The sequence below is a fragment of the Notamacropus eugenii genome, chromosome 1, assembly GCF_028372415.1.
Source record: "Notamacropus eugenii isolate mMacEug1 chromosome 1, mMacEug1.pri_v2, whole genome shotgun sequence".
Lineage (NCBI taxonomy): Eukaryota > Metazoa > Chordata > Mammalia > Diprotodontia > Macropodidae > Notamacropus > Notamacropus eugenii.
In genome coordinates, this window is record NC_092872.1 from 676217710 (window position 1) to 676237999 (window position 20290).

The window sequence follows — 20290 nt, forward strand, 5'->3', positions numbered from 1 at the left end:
AAATAGCCCCTGTCCTCAAGAAGTTGACAGTTTAATGGAGTTTATAATCTACCATCCTGCCCAAAGTGCTATAATAATTTCTAAAAGGAAATGATATTATCAATTTTTGCAGCAGGAATATCAGTCTTTTTTTTCAAAAACAAGATGTCTAAGGTCCCTTAGAACTTTCACATTCTAATAACACATTGCGTTCTAAGTTTTCTTTCAGTTCTGAAATATACTTTCATTGTTACAAGGTTTTAATGGTCCTTCTACCCCTAATATTCTTGCATTCCCCTTTGTCTCCCTCTCCCAGAGCAGGCCACCCAGAACCCAACTGGGCTGCTCAACTTGACTTGGATGAGATAAGAGTCACCAGATCTATTTCTTCTGGTGAAATGGAAGATGACCAAGCCTTGCTAGACTTTCTAAGACTAGGCAACCAAGGCCCAAGGTTTAGTGACTCACACAGGTAGAAAGTGACAGACCCCAAATTTTACATCTTTTTCACTGAACCATCCTCATTCTGGGAAACTGAATCTGAAAGCAGTTCCCAGCAAGGAGTCCAGACATGCTGAAGAGTGCATCTCTGAATGACAGACCAGCCAAAGGAATATGATTGGACTGAACACACATAATTAATAATTGGGAAGGGAAAAGAAGCTGTTTTCTCTTATAATTAAATCACTCTAGAAGAGCTAATGAATGGCATTCATTACAACTGAATGAATCAAAGGCTAGGTGATTGTGACCTGTCCTTGGGAGGGACCACAGACTACTTAATTTTGAAGGAAGATTTACTGTTACTCTCTTTCCCCGATAGCTAAGGATGGTGATGTGGAAGTTAATGCTGGTGTTCCTCACCAATTGCTTGGTGCTAGCTTTGATTCAGGAAAGAACCTTGACCTGTGCACTGCCCAAGGGAAGTGTTTTTCACTACCTGCAAACCACTTTCCCCTCATACCCTTAGAAATTCCCTGGGTTAATTTCAGGAAGTGGGAAATGAACTCAAAGCTTCCCCTCAGCCTTCCAGATTAATTTCCTATAATCCAGAGTCTAATGTTCCCACTGGTTTGAGCCAAACAACACAGGAAGGAAGGGCTCCCTTTGGCCGCACAGACAATGAATGGGTCCTAGAAAGTCATTTTAAGGTTTCAAAGATATGCCTTTGAGAGCCTCTCATTTGGTTTTTCAAAATTAGAGGTTCTTCACCTTTCTGTGTGTCTTTTGGACCCTTTTGGTAGTCTGGCGAAATCTATGAACCCTGCCTCAGAATAATGTTCTTATATGCATAAAATAAAATACATAGTATTATAAAGTAAACCAATCATATTGAAATATAGTTCTCAAATTTTTAAAGAAACAAGTGCATTAGACTAATAAAATAAGATTGATAAAAATCACTTATAAAATAAAAATAAATTAAAGAAATAAACTTAAGGAAAACCTTTGGAGTTGGGGGGGGGGGAACCAAGAGTTGTCGAAAAAAAATGCTGGACTTGAAATCAAAATAAGAATGGCTAAATCTATTCCTCATTTTTAAGGAAGAACTTGCACCAAAACTGATGTTAGCAGCTGGAATCAGAAAGAAGGTTCACTATCTCATGTCCAGTGGGAATAAATGAGAGAGTGACATGTCATGGTCATGAGATGAATGGGATGCCATCAAGTAGCGGAAGTGAAGGCCAGTAGAGAGTAATACCAAGCAGAAAACTATACATTTGGCTGATATGGTGAGAGTCAAAGGATGGCAACAACAGAAGACATGGAGTCTACCCACATTGGCGGCATGAGTAAGTAATCTCTCTATAAGTAGACTCTAGTAATATGGTTCCTATCTGAGCATCCCTCTATAAATGTACTTTAACGATGTGCCTACTCTTGCCATTCATGGTGGGCAAGTCTCTCTCAGTTTTATGGAGGATATGTTTTATTCTCACTTTCTTTTATTCTTTTGAGTAAATATCATTTTTTAGAAAAAAATGCAAGTTCATAGATCTTAATTTAAAAACTCCTGCTTTAGAGAAAATCTCTTTTCTTTTATCCCATTTGAGTCCCAAAATTTGTGAAGCTAATGATTCATGAGATTCAAACTTCATTCCCTCAAAAACCTATCTTGAGTGATAATCCCAGTAAGGACCTAGAAATTTTAAGTCTGCAGGAAAATAAAGCCAGCATCTCACAAATCCTTAGGAGGAAAAAAGCTCTTAACTTCCATGAACAACCAGTAGAGAGGGGCTGGGCTTGTCTTTGTTATTGCTGTGTTCATCCTTTGTTTTTGAAGAGGACCGCGACATCAGAGAAATGATGACATGACTTGCTCTTGACTTTGTTTTGAGGCAGGGAGGGCTGTGCAAGGTCATCAGTCTGACTTTCTCCTCCTGAGCCATCTGGATTCACTGACCAGATGTTCATCAGGATGACTGGAGATGGCCCAGGATGCAATGGGAGACCTTGGCCTTTTTATGCTAAAGCCTTTTCAGGTACTCACTTAAAATGAAGTAATGCCCATTCAATGAATAGGCCTCTTTAAAAAATACTGGGTTTGGAGTCACTGGATCATTGAATTTAGAGCCTACAGAGAGCTTAGAGATCATCTAATCTAAATCCAATATTTAGAGCCCATAGATGTGGGATGACTTGCCCAAGGTCATGCAACTAATAAGCAGCAGAACTCAAATCCCACTTTTGTTATTGTGGTTCAGTCCTTTGGTCATGCCCAACTCTTTGTGACCTCATAGACCATAGCATGCCAGGCCCTTCTCTCCTCCACTATCTCTTCTAGGCTGTCTGAGCTCATGTTCATTGCTTCCATTACACTCACCTCATCTTCTACCATCCCCTTCTTCTGTTTACCTTCAGTCTTTCCCAAAATCAAGGTCTTTTCCAGTGATTTCTGTCTTCTCATTATGTGGCCAAAGTATTTAAGCTTCAGCTTCAGAATTTGGTCTTTCAATGAGTAAATTCAAATTTAGATCTTCTCAATGTTAGCTCACATTGACATGACATTTTAAGGTTTACAAAATGATTTATATGTGTTATCTCCTTCGAGCCTTACAATAACCCTGGGAAGTGGGTGCTATGATTATCCTCATTTTACAGATGAGGAAACAGAGGTTAAGTGATTCTATCAGGGTCATGGAGCTATTAAGTATTTGAGACAGGCCTCAAACACAGGCCTTCCTCAAGTTCCATCAGTGTGTCCTCTACCCCACCCAACTGCCAAATCCACTGTGTGACTCCTGACCTGAACGTGGACCTGATCCTTCCAATTCCTAGAAGCTCCACTTGAGGCCAGAGATGGCATTGGTTTTATTGGCATAATTTGGATTTTACGACAATACTTCTGATCAATGCCCCAGAACACTTACATTAGTGTTATTGCAAGGATCTAGAAAAAGACTAGACAGCTTGGAGAGGGTTTAGTCACATAGAACCTCCAGGTTTCTTGAAGAAGAAAAAAAAGCAATAGATAGTCTCACGGACAAAGAAAGGCACCTTGAGGATCATCTCTTCCCCTTACCCTTCACCCTATTAGCATTAATCTATCAACAAGACTGTATTCAGTACCTGCCATGTGTCAGGCAAAAGTGAGATGGTCCTTGCCTTCAAGGATTTCAAAGTCTAGTAGGACTTTATTCCGTACTTGTTACGAGTTAGTGACAAGTAAGTACCCTCAAGGAGCTTACTAGAGGGATACAGTATTTCACATGTAACTAAATACTGGGCATACACAACCTAATTGCATGAGGATAGGAAGAGGACAATAGGGAGATCCTCTCAAACTCTTTGAGCTTAAACTTGAGGGAGATTGGAATTCTCTGACATATCTAAAGCTTGATATTATTTTTTAAATAGTTTTATTTGTTTATTTTTAGATTTCGGCATTTAAAGCTTGATATTATATAAAGTCTATAGAATGGCAGGCTGGTAGCTGTGCCAAAGAGATGGTTAGAAAAGTAGAACCAAAGTCCAGGAGACAGACCAGACTTGGCTCTGCAGATCTGGGGTTCAACTATTGAAGCATAGAGATGAGAGTCAAATATGTAAAAGGTGATAACAGATAAACAGAAAGAAAGAGAAGATGGATAGAGCGCAACTCTGGACTTGGGGTCAGAAGACTAGAGCTCAGATCCTATCTTTGCTTATGATTATTTGTGTGACCTTGAATAAGAACCAGCCCTTCTCTGGGCCTCAGAGAACCACCCTCCCTTAAAGGAAGGGGTCAATATTCAACCTCTAAGGTCCTTCCAACTGTGACATTATATGATATATGGCATTCCTCAGACTCCCTCTTAGCTCAGCCTCCTTCCCCAAACCTCCCAGAAGCCCACAGCTTGGGCTTTCCCTTCTGTTTTCATTATCCGCATCAGTCCCATTGCCCATCTCAACCCGCACCCTCCCCCCCAATACACATACACATACTATGCTCTTATTCCCTCCCTTCCCACCCAGGGCTCTCTTTTCCCTATTTCTTCTTCCCCACATGCCACCCCATACTCTGAGCTCCTTGCACAATGCAAATACAAGGAAGGCAAGTCAGGAGTAGCAGTGGCCCCAGCATGAAGTCTGGCACTATCAGCTTGGGCAGGTGGAGTGCAACTTAACTGTGTGAATGGCCTCTGTACCCAGGGTGAGTGAAGCATGATAGGAGGGAGGAGGTTTGGAGAACAGGGCTCTCTTCCACCTCTCCCCTGCTTTGTTTCAGCAGGCCCCTACTCCTCTTCACTGCTGATTTATGGGCCAGGACGAAGGTTTCTATTTCTGCCTTTCTGCAGGATCATCAGGAATTACGGATCAGTGGGTCATTGTGCACTAACCCCTCATGTAAAGGCCAGGCTTTGCCTCTAGGCCAGAGTACCCCACCCCCACCCCCACTTCAATCCCTTCCCCAGAGGCAGAAAGGGAGTTTCCCAGCAAGTGAGGCTGTGAGTTCCCCATGCTAACCAAAAGCTGGCCTCATACAGCTCAATAAAAACCTAATGCCCAACTCTCTTGCCCTCATGCCAGCCCAAACATACTGCAATTCCAGGGTAGGAAGCTCCTGAGGAAAAGGAAAAAAATCCAATGCCATCTGGGGAGGAGCTTTTGTAATTGAATTAAACCAGTGAAGTCTCACTGAGAAGTCTGCAGCTCTGACCTCTGCTGGGTTAGAATCAGCAGAGCCTTTCTGTGCCAGGCAGGCAGAGGAGGCTGGCATAGTGATTTTCTTTCTCTCCTTTTCCAGCCCATTCCCCTATAACTTATAACTATTGCTTTTTATAGTAAGAAGACTAGTATGGAAGTCAGCCTGGGTTAGAGTTCCTGCTCTGCTACTGAATGGTTACGAGACATTGGGCAAATCATTTGCCTTCCCCCGATCTCTTTAAGAGCTTTAGACATGATGACCTGAGAGGCCTCTGGCAGTTCTAAGTCTTAGCTCCCCCTGCCCTCACAATCTCAGGTTGTCAGGGAGAAGAAATACAGAAAAGAACATTGCACCTGACAGCAGAAGATCTAGCTTCATGTCTCAGTCTGAGCCTCAGTTTTCTTTTCTGTAAGATGGGGACAAGAATATTTCACAGGACTGTTAGGAGGAAAGTGCCTTTATTTCTTGTATTATTTTTGGAAGTGTGATCTCATCCAGATGGGGGAATTCTTAGTGGAAAAACAGCTTCTATGGCTTTTAATCAATTGCTCTTCTGTTTTTGAGTTTCTTCATATCCCTAGAGCTTAGCACAGTGCCTGGCACATAAGTACCTAACAAATGTTTGTTGATTGACTAACTGTAACCTACAAACTTAGAAAGATGATGGGACACCAAGACTTTAAGGGACTTTTCTTGGTCACGTAGCCAGTAGGAGCCAGAGGAAGTACCTCAATTCCATTTAATTCTATTCCATAAGCATTCATTAAATACCTATCATGTGCCAGGCACTGGGTAAAAAAATAAAACAATTTCTGCTCTCACGGAGAGGAAGATAGCATGTATGTAGGAAATTAATAACAAAAAATATTGGTTTTCCTGATTCCAAGGGCAGGGCTAGCCATAATGCCACATTGCCTCTACTGAGAGGTTAAACTCTTAATCTGTATTTACAAAGATAAATTATTATTGATTATTCTTTCTTCTGATTTCATAGGATCAAAGATTTAGAGTTGAAAAAGGACTTTAGAGACCTTCTAGTACAACCCTTTGATTTTACAAATAAGAAAGACCACCAAAAAGTTAAGAGACTTGCCCAGGATTACCCAGCTTTAGTCTCTGAAGCAGTATTTGAACTCAGGTCTTCCTGATTCCATATCCACCCTTTATTTACCATAACATGCTGCTTCTCTTCCTACTATGTTTCAGAGAGAAATGTAGCAATAGTTTTGCTTCCCACGCATATCCTCTGCTTGGGAGCTTGACCTGGGATGGATTAATCTATTCATAGATTCTATACTGCCTAGAAGGATTGGGGAAATTCTAATTGATCAGAAAGCCCCCAGTCTCCTCCTTGTAGGGCCCTCCCCTTCTCTCTCCCTTGTTTTTATTTTGTGTTCATTCTATTTACATCTTTTTCTAGTTTTTATTTCTTTTATTTTTAATTTATGGAATAAAACAAGAATATTCATATCTATCTTGTATATTCTTCTCTCTATAATGAGAGCCTGCCTCAAAGGAGATGTGGCAAAACTTTTGGGAAAACCATTGCATCACAGCAGTGGAGTTCTGCCCATCTATTTCTTGCTGCCAAATGCTATTCCAATCCCATTGCTCTGATCTGATGCCAATCCTAAGGCAAGTGAGAGGGGTGCTAGGACCTCCAGGGAGCTGGAAAGCAGGCAAGCTCACAACTGCTCAGGCACACCAGCATCAGGGTGAAGAAGTTCCAGTTTCAGCAGTATACCTACCCCGGGTCAGGTAGGCAGGCAGGCAAGCTGCCATGTGCCCTGAGCACCAACAGTGTTCACAGCTCCCAAGATGGGCCCCTGCATAGACTAGCAGAGCAAGGTCTATCTAAAAAGAGAGAACCTCAGTTTCCCCATCGGTATTTTAGATGTGTGTATGTGTGTATCCACACAGTCCCCTAAAAATGCCCTGTTGCTGTCATTGTAATGGCAGTGAGGGACTTCAGAATGAAATCCACAGAATGTCAACACTGGATGGGATCTTGGAGGTTACCCACTTAGAGTTCCTCAATTTGAAAGGCAACTGGGTAGAACAGAAAGCATGCTGAACTTGGAATCAGGAAGACTTGGATTCAAATCCCACAGTAGTTATTAATAGCTATGTAATCCTGGGCAAGTCATTTAACCTCTGTGGGTCTCAGTTTCCTTATTTGCAAAGTGAGGGATTGAACTCTCTGGTCTCCAATGTCTCTTTTAGGTCTAGATTAATCCATGTAATTCCATCATTCCAGAGATGAAGATTACCTCAAAGATGGGGAGTTACTTGGATGGATGGATGGATGGATGGATGGATGGATGAAGCCTTTATTAAAGACCTCCTATGTGCAGAGCATCATGCTAAGCTAAGCACTGAAGATGCAAATAGAAACTTAAGATAGCTTCTTTTCTCAAGGAGCTCACATTCCGATGGCCAAGGTCATAAAGTTTTTGGCAGAGTTAGAACAATGAATTCAATTCAAAGATCTTGGATAAGGAAGGGACTTTGGACTTCCATCATTCACTCCAACCTACTCGTTTTATTGATCAGCTAGCCTTTGTTAATGCCTGTCAGACTGTGTGCTGGCTCCTGGGGATGTGAAGAGTGAACAAGAATGAAACAGTCTTTACCCTCAGAGGCTTACATTCTACTTGTTAAGCGAAGTATACACAAGATAGATGTAAATAGAGTAAATACAAAAGGAAAACAAGGAAGGGGGGCGGCTCAGAGGAGGCATGAATCAGGAAAGGTTTCATATAGAAAGGGGAGCTTGAGCTGCATTTTGAGTGCAGTAAAGGACCATATGGGATGGAGACAACTAGACTGTGTGTTCTAGGCATGCAGGATAAACATTGCAAAGACAACAAAAAAGGAGACAGAATACCGTGTGTGAAATTGAAAATGAAGACCAGTCAGGCTCTATTGTAGAGTGTACAAAGGAGAGTAATTTATTATGAGGCTGTGAAGATAGGTTACAGGCAGGTTGAAAGGGCCTTTAAAAGCTGAACTGAAGAGTTAATACTTTATTCTATAGGAAAAAAGAAACCACTGGAGGTCTTTTATTACTCTAAACATATAATTAATAATAATTAATTATTTTGTCAGTCATATATAATTAATAATAATTAGCACCTCAAGTTTTTATATATATTATATCATTTGTGCTTCACATTCAATCAATAAACATTCCTTAAGCATTTACGATGTGTTAGGCATCACATTTGGTGCTAGGGATACAAAAAAAAGGCAAAAAAGTCTCTGTCCTCCAGTAGCTTATATTCTAATGAGCAAGACAATATGCAAAGCAACCACGTACATACAAGATATATGCTGTCAATGGGAGGTATTTCCAAAGAGAAGCTACCAGAATTGGGAGGAGGGAGGAAGGAGGGACCAGGAAAGACCTCTTATAGAAGGTATGATTTGAACAGAGGCTAGAAAGAAGCCAGAGAAGCCAAGAAGCAAACATGACAAGCGAGAGCATTCCAGATGTGGGGGTGGTGGGGGAGAGATGGAAAAGACACAGAGTCAGCAGATGGGGGCACATCATGTGTGAGGAGTAGGAAGAAGGCCAGGGCCATACATGGAATATAATTATCACCCTTTTGCAGATAAAGAAACCAAAACTCGGGAATGAAATTGATGATCACATAGCTAGTAAGTGTCAGATGACAGATTAAAAAAAAAAAACTGTGACAAATAATTTGTTAATACTCTGATAAACTAGATGTATATAGCCAGAGACATGGCCTCACATTTCATTAGGGCAAGAACTCAGGGAATTAAAAAAAAAAATTTAATGCCAACTTTTACTGAATACTTAATCACAAAGCACATGATTTTTATTCATCAAATGAACTAAAGAAACTAAATTTTAACTAAATTTGGTTTTAATTAGAAATAAGTTTTATTTAAGATACAAAGTGTTCACATGGGATATTAGTGTGTTCCTAGGCTCTCCTGTGGCATTCCAGTGTATATCAAATTCTCCCCATCTATGTAAGTCTAGTAAGACAATTGGCCACTAAGTTACTTCAGAACTTTAATGAATTTGTCATCTTGTCGATGTGAGTATTTCCTGCAAAGGGGCAGATCAGTTTGAATCTTCCCATGCCTGCTCATCCTGTTCCATTTTTATCCATCTCTTTCCATAATTCCTTAACAGAGGATCTATATAATATTCCAGGGGACTTCATCTAAATTCTTAAACATTCTCTGATTACCCTCTCCTCTAACCACATGACACACTTTTTCTAATTGTTTCTTGAATAATCCCATTTATGTTAATACTTCAGGTTAAGTCAAAAGAAACATTTAATTAAGCACCTATTATGTACCAGGAGCTGTTAAATGCTGGCTATGAAAAGAAAGGAAAAAATACTGATCCTGCCTTATGGAGAAGACACCACGGGAACAACCATGCACAAACAAGAAACAAACAGAGCAAATGGGAGATTATCTCAGAAGGAAGACATTATCATTCAGGAGAAAATAAAAAGCTTCTTGAAGACATTAGCTGAGGCTTGAAGGAAGTCAGGAGATAGGATATGAGGATGGAGACAGCTAGAGGCATGGGAAGTCAGCCAGTGAAGATGCCCTAAGTCTGGAACTGAAGTGTCTCCTTCTAAGTATACCAAGGAGACAAAGACCACTTGATCTTATGGTTCTTGGAAGGGAGTAAAACAAAAGAAGATGGAAAAAGCAAAAAAGGGCAGGTTATGAAGGGCTTTAACAGTGAGACAGAAGATTTCCTATTGGATGCTGGAGGCAAGAAGGAGTCCCTGAAATTTACTAAATAAGAGGGTGACATGATCACACGTGTGCTTTGGAAAATGCTTCAGCCTACTTGCACCAACCACAGCTCTCCACTGCCCTTTGGATCAGCCACCATATTCATTCTTTGAAGCATATAATATTCCATGATTCACAGTGATACACCATCTCCAAATAGAATGTTACTTTTAAAAAATGAGTTTTTGCATCAAGAAACAGGTTAGGATCAATGAAAGTGGGAAGCAATTTCCCCTATGTGCTGATCAGATTTCTTTCTCATATTGAAATCTAGACCCAGTTCATTATCCATTTTCAGTCCGGACCTGGTCAAGATGTATCTACTGATGAAATCATTCAAAGACCTGCCCACACAACTGCATGACAGAGGGTGGACAATGGACATTCTTGATAGATTTATGTGTATTTCTTTTCACCCATGTGGATTTTCAGGCCACATTTTTTTGAATGGTTAAAAATCTTACTTAGGAGACACTGTAATACTCCAGAGCTTCAAGCCATGAGCACAATGTCATCCACAGAAAGGAACATCTGGAAAAGCTCGTCATATACAGGGAATCCCTGTTCCATGTGAATGCTATATGGGACATCTTCCATGGCTATGACAAACACATTTGGTGAGCAGATCTCACTCTGTTCTTTTTTATTTCTTTCTCCTCATTTGGTACTGATAATAAGAGGATCATTAAACAAAGTTATTTGCATGATTGCATCAATTGAGGAATCTTGGATGATCTTAACATATGAATGGCTCTGCCACTCCTTCCCATGTAACTGTAGGCAAGTCACTTCATTTCTGAACACCCTTTAACGTCCTTTCCAGCTCTGAACCTATGATCCTTTAAAGCTGTTGGATGCTTGTTTGTTTGTTCCTTTGTTTTAAGCAACAAACAATAAACAGAGCAGGATCTTGTATGGTCTAATCCTTTTATTTAGAGGATTTGTTCTGTGAGGTTTGGAATCAGTCAAAAGGCTGCACTGGAGGACCTAGAGGGTCCCATGTGTCCTTCTAGGTCCTTGGGTGAGGCCTTTTGACAAAGTTCAAGTTTTATAGAACAAATTCTTTTATTAAGGGGATTATTTCTGTGAAGTCTGGATCCAGTCAAAGGGCTGCACTCAAGGACCTAGAGGGCCACATGTGGCCTCAAGGCCACAAGCTCCCTTCCCCTGGGCTATTCTTTCAGTAGCACAGCTGTGAAGATAGGGTCTGCATAGAAAACTATTTGTGAAATCTGACATGTTCCCTTCTTATAGTTCATCAAGGGGTCCCTTGATGTGTGTGTGTAGATCACAGCCATAAATATTTAATAGAGATAAGAAAGTAGGTATTTGAGTCAATAGTCATAGATGTCTACTAGATGCCTCCTTTAGATAGTAACACTACCCATAATACTTTTCCAGCCAACCACGTCAGATAACTTGACAAGAAAGCTTTCGTTTTATCCCCAGCACATGTGTTCTGAGTGTGACTGATTAGATCTCACCACTCTTCCTTTCTTCAGCTTCAGTGTCTTTTCAACTCCTTCACATTGTACATCTGTGTTGCTTTCAATAATAACATATTTTGAAAAGGAATCATTCCTATATTTCATTTGTTCGATGCCCTTCCAGTTTTGTCTATAAATACTATTGAGATATCCTAGCTTAGAAGGGTCTCATGCAAAATTCATTTTCTCCTCCACTATTCATAGGGTGAATCCCTTGGTTCATTATCTCCAAGGACCTTGTCTCTATCTTGTTTATACACAGTTGTTTGTATGTTGTCTCCCCCATTAAGTCATGAACTCCTTAAGGGTGAGGGTAGGGACCATTTTGCCTTTTTCTTTTTCTGTGGGCTTAGCATAGTGCCTGGAATATTAAAAAAATTTTTCATAAATATTTATTGTCTGACTGCCTGATAGGATCATAGAGTTTAAGCTAGAAGGGTTATTAAAGGTGACCTAGTCCACCATCCCTCCCTTCATTTTACAAGTAAGGAAGCTGAAGTCAAGTGATTTGACTCTGAGTTCAGTGCTCTATGAAATACACCAAGTGACTTTTTAGAAGCTTCCCACATTATTTCCCTCGGTAATCTCTCTCTCTCTCTCTCTCTCTCTCTCTCTCTCTCTCTCTCTCTCTCTCTCTCTCTCTCTCTCTCTCTCTCTCCCTCTCCCTCTCCCTCTCCCTCTCCTCCTCCTCCTCTCTTCTTCTCTCCTCTTCTCAGTATGGAGATGAGTGTTTTCCAGCTACTGTGGTTTTTGAGGTTTCTTGGCCTCCTCATTGTGGTGACTGAATTAGTTAAATTTCTGTAGGAAATGATGATAGTCTCTATCAGCATCTCTTTACCCATTTTCTAATTTTCTTATATATTCAGACTATATATAAATATATAAATGTGTGTATATAGTATCAGAGTGCATTATACTAAAGATGCTGTATACAATGTCTTCCCATCTTTTTTTTTATTTCTTCAAACTTATTGCTGATTTTATCCTTTATTAATAACTCAAGGCTTCTGACTGCACCTAGATGGCCAATGTTGAAATTGCTCCTAGAGCTGTTTTCCGTTAAGATAGTCAATTTCACTGTGATATTTGTGACTTACCATGTCTAAACTATTCTTTCTAGGTTATATGGATGAAAAGCTTCAGGATATACTACAATTTTTTGGTCCCCTTTTATTTTTTTAATCTTTTAACATTGCTTTTAAATTTTGAGTTCCAAATTTTATCCTTCCTCCCCTCTCCTGCTCTGAGATGGCAAACAATTAGATATAGGTTATACATGTGTAATTATGTAAAACATTTCCATTTTAGTCATTTTTTACAAGAAAACTTGAATAAAAGGGGAAAAAAAGTGAAAAATAGCCTGTTCCAGTCTGTATTCAATCAATATCTATTCTTTTTCTGGAAAATAGTATGCTTCATCATTAGTCCTTTGGAGATGTCTTTGTATTTCTGAGACTAGCTAAGTCATTTACAATTCTTCAGCAGACGATATTACTGCTACTGCGTACAACATTCTTCTGGTTCTTTTCACTTCACTTTGCAGCAGTTCATGTAAGTCTTTTCAGATTTTTCTGAAATCACCCTGCTTTGTCATTTCTTACAACACAATAATACTCCATTACATTCATGTGCCATAGCTTGTTTAGTTATTGATCAGTTGATGAGCATCCTTTTGACCTACAATTTTTAGCTACCACAAAAAGAATTTCTATGGATATTTTTGTACAGCTATGTCTTTTCCAATTTTGGGGGTATCTCTGGGATATCGATCTAGCCATGGTATTGCTGGACAAAAGAGTATGCAGAATTTTATAGACAATTGGTCATATTGGTCCCCTTTTAAAATTATGCTTTCTAACATAATCTTCACCATCTTCTCAACTTTTCCCCAAAGTCATCAAGTACCAACTTATATAGTAACTTGACTTGAGAGATTTTAGAAAGATTTTCATGTCATTTCTCTACTTCTTTATCCTCTGCAAGAGAAATTTGCACATTTGTTTTCATAGTTGTCTTTTTACTTATGTGGATCATGAGCACCATTAAGCATAATGACTAAATGTCATACAAAGTGATTTTTCTTATCATCTTTGGGCACAGTATGAAACCATCTTTTATTTATTTCTCTAAGGCTGTGAGCCTTCCATCTACTTAGCTGAGGTAGCCTTATATCTTCTGGTTTCATTTATAGTAAGAGAGCCAAGGCTGATTTGTTCCAGTTCTTCCAAAAGTATGCCAATGTGTTGGTCCTTGAACAAGGGCCACACATTTAGAGGTAAGTTTATGTTTACAGGTGGTTTAAAAAACTATTCAATTCTTAGTACCTCTGCCACCATTGCTGCAGAAATTGAAGGAAGTTCACAAAATTGAGGACCACCATCTTTATTTTACTTTTTTAATGGAGTTTCACTGTGAAAGAACTTACCACCTATTGACTGGTGATGATGGTGATGATGATGATGATGATGATGATGATGGTGGTGGTGGTGATGATGATGATGATGATGATGATGATGAAGAAAGAGGAAGAGAAGAAATATTATACAAAGGCATATCTGTAGATAGATAGATAGATAGATAGATAGATAGATAGATAGATAGATAGATAGATAGATAGACAGATAGATCCATTTCACATCAAGGTTTGCAAAGTGTTTTACATGTGCTATCTCATTTGATCCTCATGATAAACGTGGAAGTAGGTGTTACTATTATCATCCCCGTTTTACAGAAGAAGAAACAGACAAAATGAAGTTAAGTGACTTGCCCAGGATCACCAAGCTAGTAAGTGTCTTAAAAAAAACTTTCATGTAATTCTTCACCAGCTGATGACATGCCTAGAAACATTTGTTATATAATATTATTTGTCAATACCACTTATTTGAACTGGAGGTTGATCAGAGAGCCCCTGCTCAGTTTGATGAGATCTTCTTAATCAATTTGATAAGATTACAGAGCACAGACCATTGTTGGAAAGGACATGTTGTAGTCCAAGTCTGACTCAGATTGCTCTGGTAGTGCAGGTTTATGTACTGGAAGAATATGGCAAACTCAAAGTTGTCACTCTTCAGTTATTTCAGTCATGTCTGACTCTTTGTGATCCCATTTTGGGATTCTCTTGGCAGAAATACTGGAGGGGTTTGCCATTTCCTTCTCCAGCTCATTTTACAGATGAGGAAACTGTGGTTAATGGGTAAGTGACTTGCCCAGAGTCACTCGACTAGCAAGCGTCTGAGGCAACATTTGGACTCAAGTCTTCCTGGCTCCAGGTCCAGCACTCTATCCTCTGTTCCACCAACAATTAACAAAAGGAAGTTTACTTAGTCATAGCATGGACATGATTCTAAGCAAGGAAGAAGCTGTGGTTCAGGTAGTATCCCTTGTCTTCAGACAGAAACACGCCTGGTCAGCATGCTATAATGACTTGTATGGCAGTGAGATATCAGCCAAATTCAAGCAGCATCCATTCTCTGTGGGGCAACTTCTTTTACATCCTTAGATGACAAGGGAGTTTCATCAATGACAGAAGCCTTAGCCCTCAGGAACAATTAAGTCAATGGGACAGCTTCTTTGCATGTTGGGAAAAAACAAGTTTAGTCTACATTGTGGAGACCATGGTGGATATTACTTTTACCATAAGGCATCCCCCATGTGTCTTATCCCCTCCTGAGATGACAGAAAAACTTCTCAATTCCAAAATGATGGATGACTATCATCCAGGGAGGCAGCTTCTCCAGCCAGAGGCAATCCTTCTTCCTGTACCATAAGAGCTAACTGCAAAATGACTCTTTTCTCCTTCTTCTCATCCTTTCTCTTTCTTGGATTTCTATACTGAAGTATAGAAAGGGGCAAAGAGGAGGGATATTCTCCCTTCTTCCTCCCCCGCCAGATTGAAAGCTTAATGAGTCTAATGAGCTGCTTGAGTGTTTTATATCTCTCATATTTGTTCATTTGTATTTATAAATCTTTTGCCTCTTACACATTTTCCATGTGGAGGAAGTAAAAAGCTATCCCATATCCAATTCCCATATTTTATATTGAGAGCCTATGCAGGAGTTGAAAAGCCAGTTACTTTCATTGGGAAAAATTGAGACATAAGCTATATCTAGACTCTGTTTTTTAGAAATTTTCCTGGCAAAATTCAGGTGGGGACATAATGAGAATTAATGATCCTTGGGGTGTCAGTCCCTAGCACTGGATCACTCAAAAAATGGATATTCCATTCTGTCTTAGAACCTGTGGTTGGTGGTACTAGAGTTGTAAAAGTAGAGATGGTATGGCCTTTGCTCTGAAAAAGCCTATGATCTGGTAGCAAGGAATGACATGGATGACAACTCTGATCCATGCAGACACAAACGAACAGAAGGAAGAGAGGAACTATGGAAAATGTCAAGAGGGAGAGATCACTTTAAGAGTGTCAACAGAGAATGATAGGAAGAGCACTGAAGTCAGTCAGAAAACCTAGGTTGTACTCAGGGCTCCCTGCACTGAGGGTGTTTGTGACCTTAAGCAAAGTCACTTCCCCTCTGTATGTGTGTGTGTGTGTGTGTGTGTGTGTGTGTGAGAGAGAGAGAGAGAGAGAGAGAGAGAGAGAGAGAGAGAGAGAGAGAGAGAGAGAGAGCCCCTCTCAATTCGAATTCCTGTGATGCCATGCCTCATTTCATTACTTAGCTGGGATTTCAACAAATGGATTTGAGGGTGAGAGAGCAGAAAGGATCCCCAGAATAAGATCTGTGTGAACAAAGGGTCTAAAGCAGGAGAGGACAGAAAGTGGGGTGATGAGAAGATTGGGGAAAGGAAGAAAAAAAAACACAGAGTGAAGTTACTGGCCCAGGGTCACACAGCTAGTAAGTGTCTGGGGCTGGATTTGAACTTAGGAAGATGAGTCTTTCTGAGTGCACCTAGCCACTCAAAGGAGAATAGTACAATGCACAAATGGAAAGATTGGTGCAGTGACTAGAGTGCTGGCCCTGGAGTCAGGAGGACCTGAGTTCAAGTCTGACCTCAGACACTTACTAGCTGTGTAATCCTGGGCAAGTCATTTAACCCTGATTGACTCCAAAAAAGGGAGGGGAGATGCTGTTCAAACCAAGCAGCAAAGAATTCTGAATGTCAGGATTGAGAGTTTACTTCTTATTCCATAGATGGTGGAGAGGGGAGAGAAGCCCCCTGACTGGCAACTGCCTCTGTGAGAAATGTCCAAACACAGTAAATCCAAATGGACCTGGGTCCTTCCCATCAGGAAGCCTGTATTCATATGATGAAAAGAGTAAATAAACTGAGCAAACGACTTGAAGGCAAGATCCTGGATGAGAATCTCCGCTGCAACTGAGCAGCTGCTCTAGGACTGTGCAGAAGTCACTCAACATACCTGATCCTCAGTGTCCTCATTGTCTATAGACTGAAGAAGTGGTACCTGACCTGGGCCAAAAAGGGAAGGATTTTTAATCTCAATCATTGTGAGAGAGGTCTTTTTTTCAGATATGGGAGATGGTGTGGGCTAACTTACTGAGGCGGGAGATGGCAGGATAAGATCAGAGAACAAGAGACAGTATACTTCCCCTGGCATGTAGGATGGGGAATATTATGAACCAGGTTTAAAATATGGATTGGAACCAGATGATAAAGGATGAAAGATTCACAGATCTAAACTTTAGAGGTCATTGAGTTCAATATTTTGGTTTAACAAAAGAAGAAACTGAGTGGTTAAATGATTTGACCAGGTCCATAGTAAGTGGCTGGAGCAGGATTTAAACCTAGGTCTTTCTGACTTCACTTCTATCACGCTATTTGTTGGACCATCTTTCCTCTCTAGTTCTAGTCTATTTGTATTTTTTCCTAGATGTAGTCGAACATTACTAAGTATCTTTGACAAGGAACTTGGCATGATCAGATTTGTGCACCAGGAAGATTATCTAACAACAAGGTGAAGGAAGGATTATGGATCAGAAGCTGGAAGATTACTTAAAAGGCATTTATAATGTTTTTGTTTTTCATTTTTTGTTTTCAAAGTGGACCAATGACATCATGGGGTGATGTCTTGACTTGTGCATGAGTTGGATTTAAGTGAGGTAGAGTTGCACAGTCATCATCTTCCCTCTCTCCTCCAGAGTCATCAAAGTCCAGTGACAAGACAAAATTCAAGATGATTGGCAACAGCCCAGGATGCAGCAAATGACTGTGGCATCTTTGATGTCTAACCAACCTCTAAGTACTTCACAGTACCTGATTAACCACCTTCTTGGCCACTGGAACAAATTTTTCTCATCTTTCCATTCTGCAGAGGGAAGTCTTCGTATGCTTGGGGTAAATATCTCCCAAACTCACCAATGGGTTTGAGGCCCGTTGGTTACTCTCAACCTGGTTTAGCCTGTCTGCCAATTGGTTCTGCCAGGGTGTGGTCACTTCATATGCTACAGTTTCTTAGAGCCAAAGGTGAGAGGTGGGTGGCAGGTGGACACCAAAGTGGAGGAGCAGCCCTGAAAAGTGTTCATCAAGCCCTCCCACCAGAGGTGCTAGTCTTCCCTAAACATCCCATACACCTTGGCATTTATAATAATCTGAGAGAAAAGCAATAAGGTCCTGAGCCAAGGGAATAGAATGGAGGAAATAGAGGTAGGAGGTGCTTCGGGGGTAGAATGGACAAGAGCCCCTCTGACTCCATTAGTTCTTGAGATGGGACATTACAAACCATACCTATGGCATCAAGTTATGAAGTCAACATGTGGTTCAATGGGAGGAATAAAACTTCCTGGCTTAGGAGACATTGCTCCTGGGTTCAAATACCACCTCTCACAACTAGTATTTATGTGACTTAACCTTTGTAGGCCTCAATTTCTTTGGCTATAAAATGAAAAGGTTGGACTAGATATGTTCTAAGGTCTTTGCTGGTTCTAAATCTATGATCCCATGTAGGGGACAATAAAGACGCTCCCCTTCATTGTCATTAGTCTTTCTGTTCCGGTAAGGAAAAAAGGCAAATAAACACATTCTTTGGATTTTCAAAGAACTGGTAAAATCAGTCCACCAGGAGAACTCTCTCACTGTGCTAGGTTTGCACCTGAGGGACCAGGTTTGCTGATCCTACCAGGTGAAAATGACTGAAAATCAATTGGACTTGACAGCTGTGGAAAAAACTGGATGTACAAACTGTTCAGCAACAAAGCGTCTTCCAGCTGCTACAAAATGAGACGCCAGCAGAACCCCACTTGCTGCCTGTGATCTCCCTACCTGCTTTCAATTCACAACTGTCTAGCCAGGCCCTGCCATGGCTGATTCTCTCTGTCTCTTGTAGGAATTCCCAGCCTCCTGGATACACATTCTCCCCTTGAATCTCTCCTTAATAATCAGGCAGTTAACTCAGAGATGAACTCCCAAGACACACACACACACACACACACACACACACACACACACACACACACACATTACATATATATGAATACTGCAAGGATTCCTGATTTTCTCTATGCAGGTAACTGCTGTGGTTTCCTGAAGAGCTGGGCCAAAAAGGCTCTCTGCTAATCTCTATTTCTCTAGGCTGGTCTTTGGAGGTCAATCTGTCACCAAGCCATTCCTGGTTTGTAAGACTCGCTAGAGTTTATCTTTCCAAGGCATCGACTTTGAAAACTCAGGGTCATCTCTGGAATGAGATGAGACATCAGAAGACTTGAGTGGAAGGTATCCGTGTGTATCTATGCATCTGCGTCCCAAAAGGAGTCTTAGTGCGCTTTTTAATCTTATTAAAGCTTTAACTGCCCTAAGACATTTGGGACATTTTTTGGATGTTAGTGTATGTGTGTACATTCACATAGATGCATATGTGCACACATCTATATGTATATATGTATAACATATACAGTTATGTATACGTTTACATGTATTGTATGAATGACAAGTTGGAATGGAATATACATATATATAATGTATGTAGATAAACATACATTATGTATATAATATATACACACATTTTGTTCCAACTTGTGACTTCATCTATGTAAGGAGGTCCTTAAGTGAAAACCCTTCTTCCACCACCACCTATGCAAATTAGCACTTCATCTGTAAGTCCTAGCTTTAGAATGCTACCTGGGAGATCCTTGGAGATTAAACATCTTGCTCAGAACAATACAGCCGGCTTGGGTCAGAGATGATGCTTGAACCTAGATTGTCCTTGCTGCAAGGTCAACCCTTTTGCCAACTACTTCTCTGAAAGAAAGAATGTGCCTAAGAACCTATAGGGTATTTTAAAGAGGGATTATGGCCTCACAGATAGAGATCTGACCTTGTCCTTGGGAAGTCCAACGTCCTCTGGTCTACCTCTGCCATATGGTTGTGTGACCCTGGGCAGGACACAACCTTTATGCCCCAAGCAAATTTCTAATTAATCAATAAGCTTTTAAAGTCCATTTTAGTTCAAATATTTTGTTTTCAAAGGCCTAAATAACCCTCTCTCCCCCTCCCAGAGGGTCATCCCTTATGACAAAGATTTTTTTTATTTTAAAGAAAAAGAAAAAGAGGAAAAATAATCTAGAAAATAGATCAATATATAGAAATAATCTGACATTAGATGCTATGCTCTGTACCTGGGGACCCACATCTCACCTTTCTATATTTTCCCCCTCATGTCTCTTTTTGGGAGTCAAGTTTCAACAAGCATTTATTAAGTGCCTACTATGTGTCAGATGGATTGCTAGGCACTGTGATGCAGACAAAATGAAATAGTTCCTGCCCTCAAGAAGTTTACATTCTCTAAGACTATAAATTTCAGAGAAAGCACTGACCTGAATAAGTAGAGAAAGGATATGACTAGGAGCTTCCTATGTCAATTAAAGCATGGTCTGCTTTAAATACATGTACATGTACACACACATATATATGTGATTATATTATCAAATACTCATGA